Below are 21,882 nucleotides of genomic sequence, written 5' to 3'. Positions count from 1 at the left end.
AGTAGAGGAAAACACGCAGCAAAGCCAAGGAAGCCCAGTTGTCATCCCTCCCCTCACAGGAAAGGTTCTGTAGTAAACTTGGTCTCTTTTCCTCACAGCCAATTTTCACGTTCTGTGCAGAACTCTCATACTGCCTTAGTATTTCAGTTTTCTCCAAGCATATCTCATGCTGTTGTAATTCTAATTAAATGCATTTTTAGTAAAATACCAACTTGTTAATTTTCTTAATTAGCTTTGATATTTTAGCTTCCACATCTATCTTTTAGTCTTTCATGCATATTTTGGTTTGGAAGTGATACAGTTTTATATTGCATATACATAAAACAATGAGTTTTTTTTCTTTTTTGTCTTGTTTCATACTCGGACGTGAAGTTTTCATTTAAAGGATACAGGCCTAATTTTCTTTTACCTCCCTTTTCTTTCCTCCTTGATGGTTACTAAGCAATAATGATTCTTTGCAGAGCTGTTACTGGAATAATTAAACTAATGCTTGAACTGATGTGTGGTACGATGATGTGAGTGATACTTAGCTGCTACTATCCATTCTCCTTGTTCAAGTTAGAGTTAATATTGGTATAAGACTTCTGACCTATATTCTTAAGAAAACTCTGCAACTATTTTACTGCTTTACTATTTTTCCTCGTAAGTGGAATCACTTTACAAACACAGTAGTATTATCTAGGGAGGGGGGGAAGGCAAATTAATCTCCTGAGTCTTGTAGGCTCAGCCCAACCAGTCAATGATTTAGTGAACTCCCATTGTTTACAATGCATCTGAAAGGCTTGACAAGAGCTGCTCGACGGTGGGTATTAAGAGCCTCTTGCCTATCATGTTGGCACTGGCTTTGAGTTACACATGTAAATTTCTCTTCATGCCAAATAAGCAGAATACTCAGTAGTGAGAGGATAGGAATTCTTTCAATCCTATATCAAATATATCATAAATTCTGCCTAATTGGTAATGTATGATACACAATTTTTATAAGTTTCCCATTGTATACAGTATACAGATACACAAAATTAACAAAGACGCTTTTTTTTAAAGGAAATACCTTCCTTTTAAAGAACACAGTTGTATTCATTTTTACCAGCGGCTAGCGCCCGGTCATTTTCTTTTGACTCCTGAAAGCAAAGCAGTTAGAGCTTAGAAAGCCAAGAAGTAGTACAGATGCAGAAATTAACCTCATGTTTTGTCTTACCCATGGAGGCTGAATGATGATTTGTCGGTTCTCCTTAGCAAGAAGGAATAAAGGAAAGAAAAGTTACAGTTCAGCAGAAAGGAGAAACTGCTGCACTGCAAATATTTTGAGTAAACAAATGACAAGTAAATATATGGCTTTATGGATGCTGTCTTCCTGTTCCCTACTTTGGGTTTCCATAGGTGGGAGGAAAATAGAGCAATAAGTAATTTATTCTCCATGCTGAGTCAAATCCTCACTAAGGAAAACTGATATCGCCATACTTACTCCTACCTGTCTACCAGCTGAATATCGACCACGTTAGATTAATATACAGTGTATTTTTATTGCAAGATATTGGGAAGACTGGAAAGAATCTTGTTACCTTCAACATATCCACATGAAAAAGATATATCTCTGATGATACCAGGTGCTCATTTTTTTTTGACATTTGAATAATAATAAACTAAATACAGTGGAGAGCTCCAAGTGAACTAAATACAATGTAGAATAAGAAATAGGTTGTCTTATATTAAGAATACTACATTCTTGTCCTTATGACAATGTAATTCAATTTACAAGTTTAAGTCAGTGGCTTTTTTATATTGTTAGGTGGTCTTTAATTGGTAACAGTTAAAATTTAGCTTTCTTCCAACAGGATTGGTTTGGATTGTCTCCAGTGTCATTAAAAGCCATGTGCAATTGCTCATTTTTTCTATACACGATTCAGGTGATTGATTTGCAGCAAATGGAAAAGCAAGTCTAGAAAAGTAAAGTGCTCACTTAAATATCTTGTAACTCAGTTGTGCGTCCTGAGCTAGTGCGGTGTGTTTTATGCTTTACAGCATGATTTCATTCCCAGTAACTGGGCATGAAAAGCACTTGTGAAGAGCCACAGGTCTGGAGAGGGGCACGGGCTTACAGAGCATATTTAGTTCTGCTCATACAGTTCATTTTTCCCACTTCTTTCCTTGATAAACTCCATGTCTTCTGATGACATATGGAGGAAATTGCACTTCTCTGTTAGTATAAGTGAGAGATAGAGAGCCTCTGGAAATGTTATTTTAATGTTTGCTTTTATAGAATATGGTTCTGGATTTGTTACTCTAGTAAAAAAAAAAAAAAAAATAATCCTTGGTTCATATCCAAATAAGACCATTTGAACTTAATTTTAAATCTCGTTTGAGGGAACAGATATACATAATTTTAAAAATGCATAGATCACTAGGAAGTGGCATTAATTTTGTAGGTTCATTGCTCTTCTGTTATACCAATGACCACTTACAAGGCTTTAGTAGAGTTTTGCAGGTAGAAAAGATACTGCACAGTAGGCAGGTTTCACGTTCATTTTTGGTGGTGACTATAGAACCTATTTATTTTCCTTTGTGGGTCAGATTTAATGTGCCAATAAAAGCTGCAGGACTGAACTGGGAGCACAGGTGGTGCCCATGTTAAGACGCACATTTTTTTAACTTCCGGAAAAGAGATTTTTCTATTCCTGGTCAGTTGAGTCGGAATGAAGGTGTTTGAGTTCTCCTGCTGGCTTGTCAAGCCGTGTGATTTTATCACTTCTCCAGAGACTTTTCTGCAAAAGTGTAATAATAATATTTTTATAATATAGATTTAACATTATGATGATAATAATAATATTCCCATAATAAAAGCAACCCAAAAGAGATGTTGTGAAGCATAATGGGTTAATGTTTCTGAAGTGCATAGAAGGTCAAAAGAGGAGGACACTGGAAACACAAAGCACAAAATTGTTTTGTTATATTATTGTTATTGTTACGTAAAAGCAAGATAACCACAATATATGTGTGAGGAGGAAACACAGCATTTTTTACAGCACTTAGTATGTTACATAGAAATTCTCACACTCAGTGTGTTCATATACTTATATCCTTAACCTGTAAAATATTTGGTTCCTGGGTAGTTCATGGATGCATATAAATATTATGATTTCATATTGGTCCCAAATATGTTCTATTGCAAAATCCTGACATCCCGCGATAAAACTCACAATTTCTGCTTAAAAGCTGCCCAGTAAAAACAGTTTTGTTTCAAATTTCTTTGTGGGAAAGAGCCCACTGCACCTCACTGAATGATAGCTGCATTCACCACTTTCCAAATGACAAATTAAATCAAAATATTTCAATGAAATATTTTAGCATGTATACAGCAGTGATATTAGATACACTAGCTTTATTCATTAGCCTACCTTAACAAAATAACCATCTTCAGCAATTTTTTCTCATTAATCGTGGCCAGGAAAATTCAGAAGGAAACAGGACATTGCTTTTCCATTGCTTGTGTTAAGAAAAGTAGAACTGATAGATAGATGGTGACCCGTGTTGTCAACTACTATTTGAGTACAGGGTGGAGGGAAGCACCTTTTGCAATATGTCATTTACTGAGGATTTTATAAAAATAGAAGTGTTGCTACCTGAGTTTAGTTTAGGAAACTCAACCTGTCAAGTGCCTGATTTTTACAAAACCCTTCCTTTGCCCTACAACCTGCATTTTCATGTGGCTTTATATTATTTTTTCAATCAATAAAACTTGAGAGCAGTGCCTACTTGTTGAGATCTAAGGTTAAGTTCCACACACTTTTTCCAAACAGAATTCTACAAAAGGCTCCCTGATGACAGCTATTGATTAAGGCTGCAGTCCTCTTCTCTGTTACATGACATTGAGGCGAGAAGTGTGCTAACCACCTGGAAGTGCTGTCAGGGAGTTATCTTAAGAGGAAGGGCAACACTGGGAAATGGTGAACCCACAAGAACAGAAAGTGAGGTAAGTAACTTGTTTCTTATTAGGAACAATGGGAAAGGTGTAGAGTTCAAAAAAGAATAGATGAAAGAAAAAGTTGTTGAATATTATTGTTGTGTAAGTAGTTAGTCTAGCAGTAACAGAGTATACGATGGAGTAATAGACAATAACAGATTAGTAATGGAGCAGATTTAGTTCTAGCTGGAGGGATGGCATGTGACTGCTTGGCTGTGTGACTACGGTTATGCCATATGACACTGGAGGAGGTTGCTAACACTCCCCCTTTTTGCTTTGGTCACCTAATGGGGCCATACTCGTAATCTCAATTCACATTATCAGTGCCACTCTACCAAAGGCTGTTAGAGGAATCTCTCCCCAGATATTGTTCATTGCCTGAACTCTTAACTATACCGTTCTTGTCTGATCAAAGAGCCCACCAGTGCATAGACTTTTGGGCACTTTTCCCAAAGAGATATAAGAAAACAAATGCTATGAAGCTCATGAATCGGTAGCTCTTCCGTAACCATCTCTGTCCCCCGTTGTCATGCCTGGAGGACGAGAGATTACCAGATGCCAGTTTACATATATTATGTTTGTGGGTTGTTTTTTTTCAACCTTCTTGAAATCTCTGGGAGAAACTAGCAGGATTATAAAACAGAAAAGCAAGGATTATACACACACCCCCTGAATAATCAAGTGGCTGGATATAGGCTGTACTTTTAAGTTTTCACCATATGAGGCTATTTGACAAAAATTATACAAGCTAGAAGAAGTGCAGTGGTCTCCAACTACTCACGTGCCAAATATTTTCTGATTTATTTTGTTGGTCTGCTTTACAAGCACTAACACTAAGCACCTAGATTGGCTCTTGTAAAAAAAAACCTGCTGTCTTGTCCTCCTAAGTACATTTCTTTTCCAAAAGGGGAAATGAGCAAATGCATGTGCTCAGTGGGTAAAGAGATAAAGTAAGAAAAGAACCACAAGGAGATCTTGACCCTGTAATCTTTGATATTGCAGCCCAGCATGTTAACATTAGAGCACTACATCATGTCATGCAGAAGTGTGAGTTTAAAGGCCAACGAACTCTACAGATTTTCCCAGTCTTTCACAGTTACAGAAACACCTGTTCTAAATATATTTGGGCTGATGATTCAATAGCTATCACAGGGTCCTTAACGACTGACCTGTGGTACCTGAGCTACCCAGTGGAAATGCAGTAGAGGCAATAATTTTTACTTGCCTTCATGTTGAACAGATATTTATGCTGAAGGATGGACAAACTTTTAGTTTTGTGACAAATCATTTCCAATGTACACCACTTTTCTGAGGAGAGTGTCTCAAAATCTAGCTGAACAGACTGGCTTCTGTTTCTGCAGGCTGGTAGAAGAATGGCTTTGAGTAAGTGTAAGTGCCAACGCAAAGTGGTCAAATCAGTATGTTCCTATTATACATCTGTTTATCTCTGATTTTTTTTCTGTTAATGGACAATGACTATCTTGGCAGCACTGCAAAACACACAGTGTGCGTACGTATGTAAAGCACATGAATGCACTCCATATCATTTTTCTCACAAGGATTATTTGAAAGTATTTTGCATATTCAATCTCCTCTAACTTTACAATAACATCAGCAATGTGCTATAAAGACACTTCAGGGAAGGGAAAGTAGATTGTTAATACTAGTGTATCACCTGCCATCTGGACCCACTTAACACATGGTGAGATGTAAAGATTCAGCCATTTGTGGAATTTGATCCCAGAGCTCACTTTCAGTCAGGTAAAGTCATGTCTAGACAGGCACAGCTGTTGTATGTACAGCATGTAGTTCATTTAATTTATGGCTTGATTGTGTTAGAATAATGCTGTATTGGGATTAGTGCAAAACCACAGTGCTCTGCTAGGTGAATTGGTGACATTCAGGTTCAAAGGAGCGTGATCCATGCCAGTGTCCCCAGTGCACGGCAGCATATATAACAACTTCATCAACATGGTGTATTTCCATCGATTTAGATCACGGTCAGAGGAAGACAATGGAACAGTAATTTTGCATATCGCCTACCCATTGTGTAGGTTGTGCTAAAAAAACCTGTAGTAATATCTCCAGGCTTCTCCACAAAATAAACCTAGTGATTCTGGTGATTCTTCAGGTGTGCTGCAGACAAATGTTGATGTCCACGTTGTGCCTTTGGGCCCAGGGAAGATATACTTTTCCTTTACTAGCTTTAGCATATATGGTCCTGAACATGTAAATAGAATCTTATCTAATATAGACAGCTTTAAAAGGTAGATAGTGGCAGAATGCTCTAAAAAAAAAAAAAGTCCGAGTACGTTCTGAGGTCTACTTTACTGGAGCTGTTCCTTCTATTTATCTGAATAATTATCTTTATGGAGGCAACCATACTTACACTACTCAAATTTTTCTGCAAATTCACGGTGTGTTCCCAAAATGTATTTGTGTGGATCCTTTTCCTGTTCAGAAATATCCACATTCTTTCTTGTTTTTCATTTACGTAACAGTGTAACTCTTCTTTAAGTAATGTCTTTACACATCCATGTTCTTGGAAATATGTTCAGTAAGCAAATGCAACCAGTGAAATACAAACTATAATGACATTGACAGGCACCCTTACTGATCAATGTATAGCTATCCTTTTGTGATACGTAAGCATATGTCAATATTGAGCAGTACAATATATTAGTTTGCATAGCATCTCTCATGCTAACTCCATCCTCAGCCTCCCTACTGAACTTACCTATCAACTATGAACACTCTACCAGTCCATTCATGTTTCACATATGCATGCATGTATTGGCATGGAAAAGTTGTAGAATGTTTTGAAAACATGCGTTCTGAACACAAACTTCCAGATGCAGCATTAGGATTATATACAGTGGAGCTATGGTATGAGAGCTGTATTCATGTAGTAGTAATAGCATAGAAAAAAAAGATAGAGAGAAGGATGTTCTGTCTACAGGTTGAAAGGGGACAGTAAAAGGAAGTGTAAAAGGTCGGTGGAGGTAGACCAGTCAGTTTCTCCTCTTCATTGGCAGATGGCACTAAAAACTTTTCAGTCATTTATGTCCACACACCGATACGGTTTTGTTCTGAGAGCTGTAATCCTCCAGAGCCTGCCATCTGTTACCTTCACTAACATACACTCTATGAGGTAGGTATGTACAGCCTTTGGGGAAAGATGGTGGCATCCATTCCCAGAACAGGGCGGCTACTCACCACACCTGGGGATATTGAAATGCGCTAAAAATTCAGTGTTCACCATCTACAAATAGCATCTCTGTTATACGTCCTGTAGCTAAGGAAAGAGAACTGTCTATTGCTTGGCCATTTCATTGATCCCAAAAGGCTGGATGTTGTGTGGAATATGCCACTCAAAAGTTGACATTTAAAGTGTAAATTTAGCATTTGTCAAAAATTGCAGTCTATATGTGATATCTTTCCTAGGAATATATTACTCTTACAAAATCTTTACCTAATGCTAAAATACCCTTAGTTACCTCTAACAATAGAGGCTTATCTTCCTTTTTATTTCTGAAGCTATAGAAGGCCCTCCTGAGTTTCGGCAAAATAGTACCGTTGCACCTCCTTATTTCTCTGTTGAAGATGACATACCTTTTTCTTGCTTTTATTATGGATTCAGGCTGGCTTTAATATTTTAAAAGCTCTATAAACAAGGCGAGTGGTATAGATTTTTGTACTTTACACATCAAGACCGAGAAGCTCAGTAGCATTGGAACAAGAATTTGAAAAGTGTAATGGGGAAGTAAGTTTCACATATTACTTGGAGTGGTGATGGCTGGTCAGCCATCAGCCACGAGGAAAAAAAACAACTTCTCTCAAACTCCTAGAAAATTAGTATGTTTGTTCTTTTTCATACTTGTTTCAGATTTTATGGCTACCCATGCTGTCTTGCCCCACAGGATATTAAGTAATAACAGTCTTCAGGCAGCAAAGAGAAGAACTAATTGTCGTTCTTCTTCTACTTCACCGCTGCTGCTGTAATTGGAAGTTATCTCCTTATAATTGCATCTGTAGCGAATAGTAATTATAATTCTTATCGTTAGCTTTTTCTTTTAATTAGTTTTTTACCCTGATAAAATATTTTGTACTAGTTATTGTCTGACTTCAGAACACAAAGACAAAGCAATACACAAAATCAGTATATTAATATTGTTGTTGCTGTGTTCCTAAATGCAAAGAGGCATTCTGCATAGCTAACGGTAAACTTGCAATATGATCAGTAAAATGGAGTACGGTAACAGCTGGAGGACGTGAGGTATGAATAGGGGAGCAGAGCTTTTATTTTAATCCTTCCTTAGTCTGTAGTCTGTACATAGCGTCTTGAACATAGAGTTTGAGTGCTATGACTTAAGTATAGCTTTGAAATTAATTTAGGTCAAACTGAATCACTTAAAAGAACCAAGAAAGCAAGCTTGCCAGCTCTTACTCAAATCAAACAGATATGCTTTTAAAAATCAATTTTTTTTTTTACATCAGCATTTTGTCTTATATTAAGAAAGGGAGCAAACATTTTATCAAGAGGGTTTGTTCTATACAGTGTAAGCACAGTAAAGAGATTCCCAACCTCCGTCTGGAGTGAGTGTGCTGTCCCAGATGAGAGAGAAAGCTAGTCTCATCTCTTTTCCAACATTTCACTTTTGTTACCAAAGAATGTTAATTTCATTTGTAAAAAGTGAATATTCTAGAATTATACTGCATGATTCAAGAGAAAAGAGAGATGTGAAGATGGCTATGAGGTATTATTGGAGCCAGAGTTTCCCCTCCCTATGTATCGTATAGGCATGGGGCTCTTATGGGTCAGCTCGCAAACTGAGAAAATGCTGGTGGTTTTAGTAAATCATAAAACATGTTTTGACTGCCATACTTGCATTTAAGTTGGGCTGTAAGTATTCATTAAATACTTTATTACTGTATGCTTGTGCATTACTGTTACATTTTGTAACATCCATTTGTTGGTCCAAACAGCAGCATAAGGTTAGGCCTGTAGCACACCATTGAGTGGATGCTGGTCTTATTTTAAATCACTCTTCTGACCTAACTTTTAAACTAGAGAGTGGGAGTACCTGTAGCTAAAAATACATGGTGGAGGGGTCTGCGATGCACAATAAACTCCAGAAGCACGTTCAGTATAGATTGTGATTGATAACACTTGCAGAATCTAGTGCCACTGCACTTCCTGCTATATTGTTACTCAGACTAAAGCTAGTATATGTGGGCTTCCCATCTTTTTTTTTTTTTTCCAATACTTTGACTTTCAGATGTGCTAGACATCTCCTCTCCTTGTCCTCATTTTTCAGCTTAGACCTGGTATTGTACGCAAAGCATTTCTTAAGACCTTGAAAATCCTAATTTTCCTCTGACACGTATCTTCTGCCAGCTCCAAATATTGGCACTATAAATGTAATCAAAACCTCTTTTTATTAGCATGGTGCACTAAATGTATACAGAACATGTGTTCGACATTTTCATAGCAAAACACAGACAGTGTGTGTAGAAAATTGTATTGCAAGTCAACTTACCTGTTTACTTCTAGTTTTTCCCTTGGATAAACAAAAGCAATTGGCAGATGCAAAATGTTAATTACAAGGAAGCTGTTTTGGCTTTCTGTCCGTAAGAGAGAAAAATACATAAAGCTAAAAAACTTCTCTTGTCTTCCTTTGGTTTTTGAAATGTTAACACTCATGTGAAAACTATATATATCTCCAAAGCCCTGTTTATCTATCTATAGATGTATAGATAAGTTAGTGCTTCTAGGATGAAATCTTGTATGCCACGACGTAGCCTTTAGGGAATTTTTAACAGCAAGTTATAAAACCCCAAGGAACAGGTTTTTATAATGGAAATGCTGACACATCCTTAACTAAAGTGGCACAAAAGGCGAGGGTACTATATAATTAAAACAACAGAAGTCCAGAATGTCAGTATCTAAGCAGGTCTCCTTGACAAGTTCTCTGATTTTTAGCTTTACAGCTTTAACAGCATCAACTGTTTTTTGTGGGTGGTTTGTTGTTGGGTTGGGTTTTTTTGAACAGATATATAAGAAGGAGATTTATAAAACTTCAGCAGAGGGCAAAACAGCAGTGAAATGATTGAAGATGTGCATTTGAATCAGTTTGGTTTACAGGGATTACTTAGGCTATATGAAAATCCATGAAGGTCATAATGACATTTATGTCATTCTAAAACTGATGTGTGCTATTTTTTATTCCCTTTATACACTGAACATTAAACAATTTTAAATGTACTGTTGAATCAAAAAGCAGTTGTATTCAGCTTTTAGAGCAGAACAAACTTCTAAGGAAATATATTATCTATAATCTAAATTCATACCTTTTGGAGCTACATAACATTTTCAACTAAGCTGCAATTTGACAAGAATTAAAAACAAATATCTACTCCAGCTAATTAGCTAATATGCAGGTTTTTTAAACAAGCATTTATGGGGGAGCTTTAACAAGTTTTTTAAAATTTTGAAGACCCTCTTTTGCTGTCAGTAGTGACTGAATTCTGAGAATCAGAAAATACAGGCATCTTCCATTTCATCTACGTCATCTACAAGCTTCCTCTTTATGACTTTTTAAAAATAAATTTATAGGCACATCTAGATTACAAATATACCATAAATAACTGCTACATTATAGTTTTAAGTAGGTATCTGATCTTTAGTAATCAGGCATCTCGATATAGGAGCTCCAAAATCAAATGAGTGGTATGCATAAATCACCAAAATAAGAAAACATCAGTTTTAGTCATCATATGACACATGGCTTTAGTGTTCTTGCTTTAAATTTTTTGTCTTCTCCCTCGTTTTTCAACTGGGAACTGAGGGGAGAAAAGAAGGCTGAGATTCATAGAATTCCAACTCATAGAACTGTGGGCATCAGTGAAAATATACCAGCTAGTATATTCAAGGTACTGTATTAACTGAGACTGTTTCATGAGGCATTTTGTCATATGCTTTAATTTAGGCTTAAATACTGTTCCAACTCTTTTTTTACTAGTTACTTTATACAAACAGATTCCTTCTCACACTTTTTTTATCATTGACACATTTTGACAAAGCTTGTTCTAATTCCTTGATCCTTATTCTTTAAAAAAGTGGATGTCAAGGTTTACAACTCTTACTTCCTAAATGGCCTTTGTATCATATGCCTCTGATCACCACTGACCAATGCATGTCTTAGTAACAGCCGTCTTGCAAAAGCCTTAACCCACATGTACAACTTTGCAGCTATCAGTAATTGTACTTCATTTCAAATATTACAATGGCACCAGTTGCATCTGAAAGTTAGAATAAATATAAACCTTTTGCACTGTTTTGTAATGTGAAAAAAACATCTTTTGATCCTTATCATTTAGAGCTGTACCTGTAGATCGAGAGTAATATTTAAGTCAAAGGACTGGTCATGCCTACCATAAGAACAAGAATTTAAAGGCCATACCATTTTTGAGTTATCCTTGCCTTTTTATCTCAAATATAAAGGTGTGCATAGAAAATAGCTCTTTAACTTGGGGGTGGGAAAAAAAGAAAAAAGAAATTACTCAAGTATTGACATGACTGGAAATCAAGACAAAGTTAGTAAAGAGAATCGTATTGCTCATGCTGTTTGGCTCAATGCTAATAAAATAGTTTTGGTGTTTTTCCCAGCAATTAGAAGACTTTTCTAAATACATTCCTAAATATTTATGTAAAAGAAGCACACACAGCATGGAATATATTTATTAACCGTCTTTTAACTTCAAAGCTTTTTATTTTTACATAATTTCATCAGTAGAAGATATTTAAAAAAAAATCCTTCTGAACTATGTTTGGGTATCTTAAAATACAGTAATCAGAGCTGATCAGCAGTTGGTAAAATTAATACAAAGTGACTGTTTATTCAGTGTGGCTCAAAATGTAATCCTACAGCTTTCAAGAATTTCAAAACCTCACAAAAACGTAATTATATCCTGAAGTTGTTAATATGTAGGGGAGAAAAAGTTGTCAGTAAAATTGCTAGACCACAGACAGTGCAGCTGGAATGGAGATCAATTGGAAGAGGTCAATTCTTAGTTATAAATTTTGTCCCAGATTGTAGAAGAAATCACTAGAAATTTGAAAACTAGACTGAAATTTCTAGGATTCAAGAGCTCGTATTCCTATTTTAGGCTTAATGGGAGCATTTCATACACTTTTATTATAGTCATAATGAGCATCCCTAAGAAGGTTTTTCCATTTTTCAGATATTTTGTTTACCCAGGAGAATTTTACTAGATATGTCCATGTGTTGCTACTGAACATCCTTTTAAACACTTATACTGTGGTATAATAGCATTTTTCTTTGGCTTAGCTCAAAGCTTTTCTGAGGACTCCAAAAAAAAAAAAAAAATCTGCAAAGCAAATGCAGAACCTTGTTTGCGGCAAGTATATTAATTTAAACCTACCTGTCAGGTTACGTAGAATTTTCTGCTGTGAAATAGCAATTCACATCAAATTTGGAACATGTCAGAGTATGGACTGACGTATCACAGAATGCAGTGATCCCAGAGTAATGACACCCTTGAGAAAGAGTTAGATACTCAGACTGTGATTTTTGCCTCCTGTAAACCCACGAAGATCAAAACCCAGGACTTAACATTTCAGCTAACATTTTAAAGCAGCGGCTGGAACTCTCATCTGTGCTTTGTCAGCTGCCTTTTAGACTTGCTGGGAGGTTGGAATGAGAACAATGTGGAATAATGCAGTACTGTTCAGAGGTACCTGACGTACTAACAACTGACCGGGACTGTTCCTGCAAGCGGTGTTTGTGTCAGTGTGATACACGGTTACGTGGGTACTGTCTGCTTTTTGGCAGGGCTAATTAGATGAAGCAAGACACAGAACTAAGGAGGTTATGTTGTTTCAGGTACCCAAATCCTTTATAGCAGAGCTAGTGCTGATATGTCTGCACACCATGACATTATGTTGTGCAGCCACATCAATAACTGTAAAAATCTGATTTTGAAATTAAAAGCAACTGTTTTGCTTGCATCCGGATGTTCAGATTCAATGCAAAGTTGCATTCAAGCCAGCCCACTTAAATGGTCACTGGTTACCACTGCTAGTTGGTTTCTCATTCCTAAAGAGATTTCACAAGGATTCATTAGCTGTGCAATACTTACACAACAGAGAGGAAGATTCATTTTGGTAAGGGTTAGAGGATAATGTTAACTAACATGACAGGGTTTGTATTGTCTACCACTATTGTCCAAGTTTTCTGGATATATCCTGAAGAGTTTGCTTTCCTGTCACTGAAATATCTAGAGATTTGTGTGTTTCTCAAAGAAGCAAAGATGTGTTTGTCTGTGTATTTATGCAGCATGACTCTTGAATGTTCTCAAGTTTTTGACAGAGTTGTTGAATTAAGAAGGTTGGATGGGAGTCAAGGTAGGGCGGGAGGAAGATGTGGGGATGATGGAGTCCTATAGGTGATGACTTTGATGGGCTTTGTAAGAAAACAGAAGCAAAATCAAATGCTTCTGTTGCACTGATGCACATCTGTGATTAGAAGGACCTATGCGTTTAAATATAGAGTGCTTCCTCAGCAGCAAGTTGGCTCATAAAGTACTGCTTCTAAACTACACAGAAGGCGCTTCTCTTGTAGGAGGAAAATGTAGCAGGTTATAAGGCATATTTCTGAATATTCCACTGCTTAATAACAAAGTAGAACTGGAAATGGTTAAGAAGGGAGAAGAAAATGAGAAATTAAGGGAGATTTTTCTATGTGTACGTTGTGAGAGATTAATTAATTCCCCTGTTTTCAGGACAGGGAAAAGTGGAACAGTGGATGTTGTTTAAAGATCCTGTTTGTTTTGTTGTATGATTCTTTTCACATATATTGATAGTCTTTCACTGCATTTTTGGTTCATAGAACTTGGGTTAACATGATAGATTATATTGGCTTCAGTGAAGTTCATATTTGTACCAGGTCACTGACCAAGGAGGGAAAAAAGAATCAAAGGAGGAAGAAAAGACTCTCAGAGCTTTCTAAGAACTGATACATTTTGTGAAGATTAAAAAGTCCCTCAGTAACCATTTGCCCAGTGATCTTAAACTCATATAATGTACTGAATAAATAGTGTGCCAAAATACTGTGCATGTATTGCTGAATAAAGCACATGCATTTAAAATCCATAAGTATAATGAACCTCCTTTTTTATCATAAATGCCTTAGTCCTCGTCTGCCTACTGTGACTGGTAAAGGAGGGCCAAAGAGTCAAGAAGGAAGTGTTTCATTTCTTTTGTATGGAGAGCAGCTCAGGCACAACTATTTCAAGTGGTAAGTTCTGTGCTGCTGCGTGAAGAAATTGTGGCATTAGTGCATCTACTAAGGGCATCTGGCTAGAATACATAAATCCAGCTATTGAAAACTCTGCCACAGATATTAATTTAATATATTCCCATAAACAAATCATGGTATCTTACAATTATGTACTTCAGAAAAGTTTACAACCTAAAAAGAAATAGTAAGACTATTTTCTGTTTTAAATTCACTTGAATATGATTGCAGTTCAGCATAACTTGGTACTATCCCCAGCTTTTTTAGGTTTTCTACTAAGACTTAAATACCTGATGTCCATTTAATACTTAAGTTTGGGCCTCTCCTTGCTCTGCCTAGCACTCTGTTAGTCCGGTGACCGGTGGCTGAATCATTACTGCATAGAAAGTAAGAATAACAACACCACAGAAATGTACTCCCACCATGAATGAGCCAGACCTTTTCCCTTCTGTGAAGCTATAGGACAAGAACGTTTACCGTGTGTGACAGGGTACACACATTCTTTGTGCATGCGTCTCACGCCAGGGGCCTTTACAGGGTCACCCAAGGAGCAAATACGTTAGCACTGGCGTGGCACACAGTCCCAGAAGCGGTACAATGGCATGTCTCTCCGCAGCTGCCAGCATCAAGTGGGTACTGTTCTCAAGTCACAATACTGTGGAAAAGGAACAGAGAAACAGAGAGATTACAATTTCTAACACCCTTCCTCTAGCAAATGAATACCTTAGTAAATAGAAAACACTGCCATTTAATCCTGAAGAAATGTAACTGGATCTCTTTTCTCTTTGTGAACAATGCTGACTGAAATCTCTTTGAACAACTGGGTACATACGGAAGTAGCCTGTAATGGTTTTGTCTGTAAAGTGAGTGGACTCTCAGAAAAGTGAACGGAAACTCAGAAAATTTCGTTAGGATGAAGTTTCTGCCAGGCACTGTCAAGGATAGCTAGGTGGATATAATTATGGGAATTGTAATAAAAACATGTTTCTAATCGATTAGTTGAGCGATTAGACCAACATGATCATCCCATTTTTCATGATCATCAATAATTCAAAGTAATCAGTATGATATTTTGGTTTACCACCTAATGATTTGAAAACAATCCCATCTATTATGGAAGTGACCTACCAACAGAATCCTTTAGAATTTTAACTGCATCACGTAAAAATCATTCCAAGAGTGCAGAATTGATTAGAAATTACTAGTTTCCTGTAGTGTTTTCAAGTAACCTGCTGAATTTAGGAGTTACAATAAATAGGGTGTTGGAAAATTCCCTTGAAAGGATAAATTTCTTCTCTAAAATGATGTATTTCAGTTATGAAACCCTAAAGATGCAGAAAGAAGACCACTGGTTAGCTGCAGTAGGTCTGCTTCACCTTTCTTGGTAGTTGTTAGAACTCATTGGTGGATCCAAATCTAACAGGCTCCAACAGCTATTTGTGATCTTTATTCCTACATAGGTTCCAATTCCTTTTTCCATTTTTGTCAATATGTAGTCAGAAACCCAAATGCATCACTGGATATGAATGATGGTGGCTGTCAGAACGAGCTCTATAGCCATTACAAGTAAGAGTAAATCAGAGCAGTCCCAAGGCTGTAATAATTTATACTGGTGACATTAACCCCAGGTGGTCCGGGGATTCTAATATACCAGAAAGTCATGTTTTCCCCCAATTTACATTACATTAATCATAGCGTAGCAAAACATAAATATCCAGCTTCAGGTTCAATTGCATGTCATATCAGCTACCAAACAAACAATCAAAATCAGTTGCGATGACTTCCAGCATTGCCTAGTTCATCTGTGTTCAAATACTCAGATTCAAGGAAAGGATCTTTTAGAAATCGATTACATCTTATTTATAAAACACTCAGCAACGTGGAAAGTCAGATTCAAAATAATTTCAAACTTTCTGGCTGTAAACCAAAGCTTATGGCTGGGCAAATCACTAGTTGTTTTTATCTTCAAATTTAATAGCTGTATTCTATGCTGTATAAATGGCTTAGGAGCATTAGGGTTCTTAGTGTCTGTAAACTACGGTGTTGGGATTTGTTTTTAAATATTTATAAATCTACTGTTAAGAACAAATCATTTTTCAATCTATTTCACTAACAAATTATTTATAAGTATATAATTAATTATTTAGATTTTCCTGGTATTATATTTACATTAATAATTAAATGCATCTAATTATTAAATCATATAAATAAGATGTAGTTTCATTGATGAGCTGAAATGCAAACAGCATTTCTATCACTGACTGTAAACTTTTGAAATGAGACAGTCTTCAGTAACAAGCCCTCTTACTTGCTACAAGTCACGGCAGTAACCTGCTGAGCTAACTTACTCTCAGTGTCTCTAGTCCATAATTACTGTACCTGTGACAGGTTTTGGCTTCTCCCAACGAGAATCAGCTTTGCCCACCTCTCACATTATTACAGTGCAGGTAGCCAGCAGCCAGAATGCCAGTGTCTTTACACTGCTCACCAATTACCTCTCTACCACCTAATGACAGTCACCTGCGATAGCGTAGGTGAGATCTGATTCGCACTCCGGGAACCATTGGCCATCTCCTCATTAAAGCCTTCAGAGTGCCACAAATGTGTAACACTGTGCCTTAATCCCAGAAGTTATAACCCATCTCAAGGGGCGCTTTGGTTCCTGCAGTGCCCCAACACGTGCATTTCTGCAAAGTACCAGCAGCATCAGCTTCCTCAGCGCCACGGTTCCAAGCTGCGGGTGGGTGAGGTTCATGCTCTGCTCTGACACAGTTAACAAGTGGCTGCTTTCTCACTCAGTTGTGTCTTGTACAAAGTACAATTACATGATGAGTAAAACGTAACCTGTTTCAGCCCCTGATTATGATAAAGTTAGGCTAGGTTCAAAAGCCTATCATTACCTATATGAAGTCTTCTGCTGATTATGGTTCTTTAGCATAAACCTTCAGCGAATACAGTCCCACTGCTATTTCTAGGCTTTCCATTATCAGGGATTGCTCACGTTTAGCAGTTAAGTTCAGTGGCCCATATGTGCAACTTTCGTGGCAGACAGACATAAAATCTTTACATCTTTTGAAGATGTGGAATGGCTATTTTCTAGTATTCTTTACTGGCATTGGAAACAAGTCATCATTTTGAACCTGGCAGCTGAAGACCTGAGATCTGGAAAAATGAAACTTGGTGTTAAACATTTTTCATCTTTTAAATGTTTAGATGGAACCAGACACCAAGTGTATGTAGTCCTCCTGGAAGCGCTCTTAACAGAAGTCTTGTCAACTGTTTTTTGTCCTCCTGATTGCCCTTGGGTATAGCCTAATTAATCATAGACGAAAACTTTCCAGTAAATTACAAACTGTAGATTTTCTAAATGGGATTTTCTGTTGTTTGTGGCAAGTAAGCACCTGTTATAAATAGCTGCCCTTAGTTGAATGCAGGCATAAAATGTTCATAAATGTTTATTGTAGCACTCCATGTTTTCAGTATCAGCTTGATGTTTTCTTCTCGGGTCTTTATTTGGTAACATAATCCTGAAATCTTCAATTGCCCTCTTTAATCATGATTTCTTTAGTCTTTTAACCTATTTCCAGCCATGCTGGTTTATTGAGAAATAAAAGTAAGAATAATGTCAATGCTTTCCCGAGAAAAAGGACCCAAGGGAACACTTTAGGACAGTGTGAACTGCAAGGAGAAAGAGCTGAGCTGATGCTGACTTATATGAACTTTTAATTTGAGGATAATGTTAAAAGTGCATCATAATCTTCAAGGCAAAGAAGTACATTAGCTTCCTAACTAAGCTGCCTTAACCTTAACTGTGAAAGTGACATTAATTACCTGACACACCTGTTATAATTATGTTTCCAATGCTACAAAAGCTGAAGAGTATTTATTTTCCAAAGATGGTGCATTGGCAGAGTGTATATATTCAAACAATGAAGAACGTGCAATTGGGATGAGAGGAAATCTAAGAAATCTTCTGCTATATGTGTCTTATATTCAAAGAGAATTTTCTAATATGTCTGTAATCTTTCTTTGACTAGTTTTTACTTTGTTTTGGGTTTTGGTCATCTGGTTGGTTTACTTAACTGTAATCACAAAAATGTAGTGAAGAGATACAAGACTGACTGAAATTGTGCACACCATAGGAAGCAAAGAGCAGAGTGCGTGCTCTAATAGTCCAGTTCTACTTTTAGCAAGAGTAAATGGCTAGTGAACTTCAGAAGGGAGCGCACAAATAGATTGCAAGCATCATGCCTTAATGCTTTTACATTAGAAAGAGCCCTAATTGCTCATGCAGGGACAGGAAATCAGAAATTAGAAAAATCATTACAATAATTGCCCTCAATATAATCACTAAACTTCAGCCAAAGCTGTCTAACTTTCTGTCATATCACAGTCCTCCTTGATTTGATTGTGTACAGCTGAGGCACCTAATCCTAGACTGTGAGTTACCTCAAGAAGAACTTTTTATGCTTTTGTATTTTTTTCCTGAGTCAATGGAGTTTGTATCTCCAAGCTCTTTCTATCTCCAGCTGTCTCAATCTATGATACCAGATTTTCTTCTACCAAAGTTACTTTGCTTAAATTATTTATGCATAGACAAATTTACACATGAAGTCAGTTATATCAGTATTCATATGTACACAAGAATTCACTGAATCTCTTTTCTGGGAGGAATTCAAGTGCATACTGTATTTTTGCTTGCAGGTTGCATATTCTGTACGAAAAACAGTCCTAAGTAGAGAGAGTGTAAGGAGTCCGTGAAATGTTGGGAAGACTCTGCACATCAGAATAAGATCGAGTTTCAGAGGGTATCACACTGAGCACGTATTCACTGAAATTCCTGAATGACACAAACAGGCTCTAAAATAAGTACCTCAGATACAAACAACAAGAATAGCTTCAGTGGTCCATGGCTTAGCACAGGTTTTAAAAGCCATCCAGAACCCTTTATAAATCATCAGGCAGCAGGTCTTCACTGAGTTTTCTGTAGCTATGCATCTGCAACAACCCTTGCTAAGCTCATTTCTAACTAGCTCAGGTGCATCTGCATGAGCTGTAAGTACTACTTGAATTTGAAATATATAGCTGAGCTTTTTGTGTAGCGAAACTCTGTGAGATGGTTTCGTATTGATCTATATGTTTACTTGTTGATTATGGACGTACTAGGTATGCATGAAAGTATTACTTTCTGGATGTGTCAAAAAAAAGGTCCGTTGATTTAGGCGTGTAATTGTTCCATGTCACCTTATATTCACCCCAGCTAAAGCAAGGGTCTTGCTTTGCCGTCATTGGTTAGATCTGGCAAATGATAAGGCCACAAATAAGCGTATATACTGCTGTTAAAGCTAGGCACATGGGCAGAAATGGCAGTAGCAGATTGGAAACAGCTCTCCGTTGTCAATGGAGATTTTGCTTCTCTGAACTCTCATCCAATTTGCAAGTAATTAAAATTTAATGCTCTTTAACATGATTAGGCAAAAATCTTAATCATAAGGCAGATTGACCTATGTGTCTGATAGACTGAAAGAAATGCCACCTTACAAAAATTTCTTCTGATTGCAGTTGTTGATGGCATCAATTATTTGGGAAAGGGGTTCTGCAGACTGTGGACACAAGGGTATCAACAAGTGGTTTTCGAAGTTGATTAAAGCACCAGAGCTGACTTATGTCATCTTAATGAGGTGTGTGGTACTCCTAAGCTGTTCTTAGTTTCCAGAAGACATACGGAGTTTCTAAGCTTTCCTTATAGCCAATACTTTTGTTTTAGAAGTGAAATCATTGGAGTACATTTTAAGATTAAAATATCCTGAGGGTGTGGTTGGATCTTGATCCATGCTTGATGATGATGAGATAAGATAAAATGAATTTTATTAGTAGGGTAATGGTGGTACAAGATCACATATATTCAGATTTGTCAATAATAAACATAGATTGGAAAACAGAAAAAGATTTCTAAGCTCTAGCCAAAAGGAAAGCAGTGAAACATTTCCGGACAAGGTGGAGTAGGAAGGAGACAGAGTAACAGCATAGAACTAAGAAATTAATGAATTAAAAATTAAAACTTGTGACCTTTGCTTTGGGTGTTCGATTTGCTAGTATCCTCAAGAGGGGGCTGTTAAGACTCTTAGTTGTCATTTGTTGATTGTTGCTGGTACTGAAACTAACGTTTATTAAATCTGTGCTTGAAGGGTTCAGCTTGGAGACTTAACATGGCTAGAAGGAGATGCTGAAGGGATGCACTAACATGCCTAGAGATATTAAGGAATCTCATAAGTGATTAATGCGTATACCCTCCTTTGCTCAGGATTAAAATGGTCACTAGGCTTTTTTCCCAGAAGAAAATTTTCCCCATGTCAAGTTGTCGTCTATTGGATTCGGGATGGGTAGGAAAGAAAGAAGTCTGGCTGTTTCTGTAGCTGGGGAGCGCTTACCTGGGTAATCTGCATGTTGTTGCCTTAAGAAATGCTCTACTGTTGTACGGACAAGAAACACTAGTAATGTCTTTGATATCACACTTTTCCTTTAGCACGTAGATAATTGTTAGCCTCTTAAAGAGCACTGCATGTGCCATGCCACGTGGTATATGGGATGAGTGTCTGTGGCTCATTCTGAACAAATCATCTTTTCATGGCTGGCTAAAACTTCTGATTGCTGGGCCCCTTCCATCCACATGTTTCTGGGCTCCTAGATCCGTGTCTGTACCAAAGCCCCAGGTGCAAATTCCCCTGAGCTTTTACATTCAGACATCCATTTTTAATTTGGGTAAATATTATCAGGGATGGGCTGATATTCCTGTATGCAGATACACCAACTGTGTCTTACGTCTGTTTTATACTGACAGCTATCTACTTCCAGTGGAAGAAAAAACATAGCTTTCTAGGTAATTTTTTGATTGCCACTCAACATTAAGCAAATGTTGTCGTTGAAATATCTATTATAACTTCAAGAGTTCCTTGAGTGGTAATAGCTGGTCTAGATCTCATTATTTTATGTATTAAGTTATAGTTGTTTCTCCCTGTAAGCATTATTTTGCATTTATCAACACTGACTTTCCACTGCCATTTCATCATTGAGACACTAAATATCATTACGTATTCTGTAAGTCTTCTCACCTTTCATTTTTGCTACGATTAGTGAATTTATATCACTAGAAAACTTCATCCCTTCCTGAGGTCATCCGTGAACATGTTGAGCAGCACAGTCCCCAACATAGTTCTCTGCAGGATCTTGACTGTAAAAACCAGCCATTTATTACCTAAATGTCATTTCAGGTCTTTTATTTGCTTACAAATCCATGCAATGTCTTTATTTTGTGTACCATGGCAGCTTAATTTCAAGACTGCTTTATAAAAGACGGTAATGAAAACTCTTTGGATATCCAATCATAAACTTTCCCTATTTGTCATGTGTTTTAAAATTCGTATTAGTTCTGTAGAATATCAGAACTTTCTCAAGGGTGCTTAACTTGTTCCCATTATATCATATACCCATGTACCTGCCCTTTCTACTTTTTTTAACCATTCCTGTCAATCTACCTGAAATAATTTGCTGTACTTTTCGGAATTCCTCCTTTATAAAATTCCAGATTCCTACTTTGTAACA

Source organism: Charadrius vociferus, unplaced genomic scaffold (assembly GCF_000708025.1).
Source record: "Charadrius vociferus isolate BGI_N301 unplaced genomic scaffold, ASM70802v2 scaffold108, whole genome shotgun sequence".
Classification (NCBI taxonomy): domain Eukaryota; kingdom Metazoa; phylum Chordata; class Aves; order Charadriiformes; family Charadriidae; genus Charadrius; species Charadrius vociferus.
Note: the sequence above shows the minus strand (reverse complement) of the source record.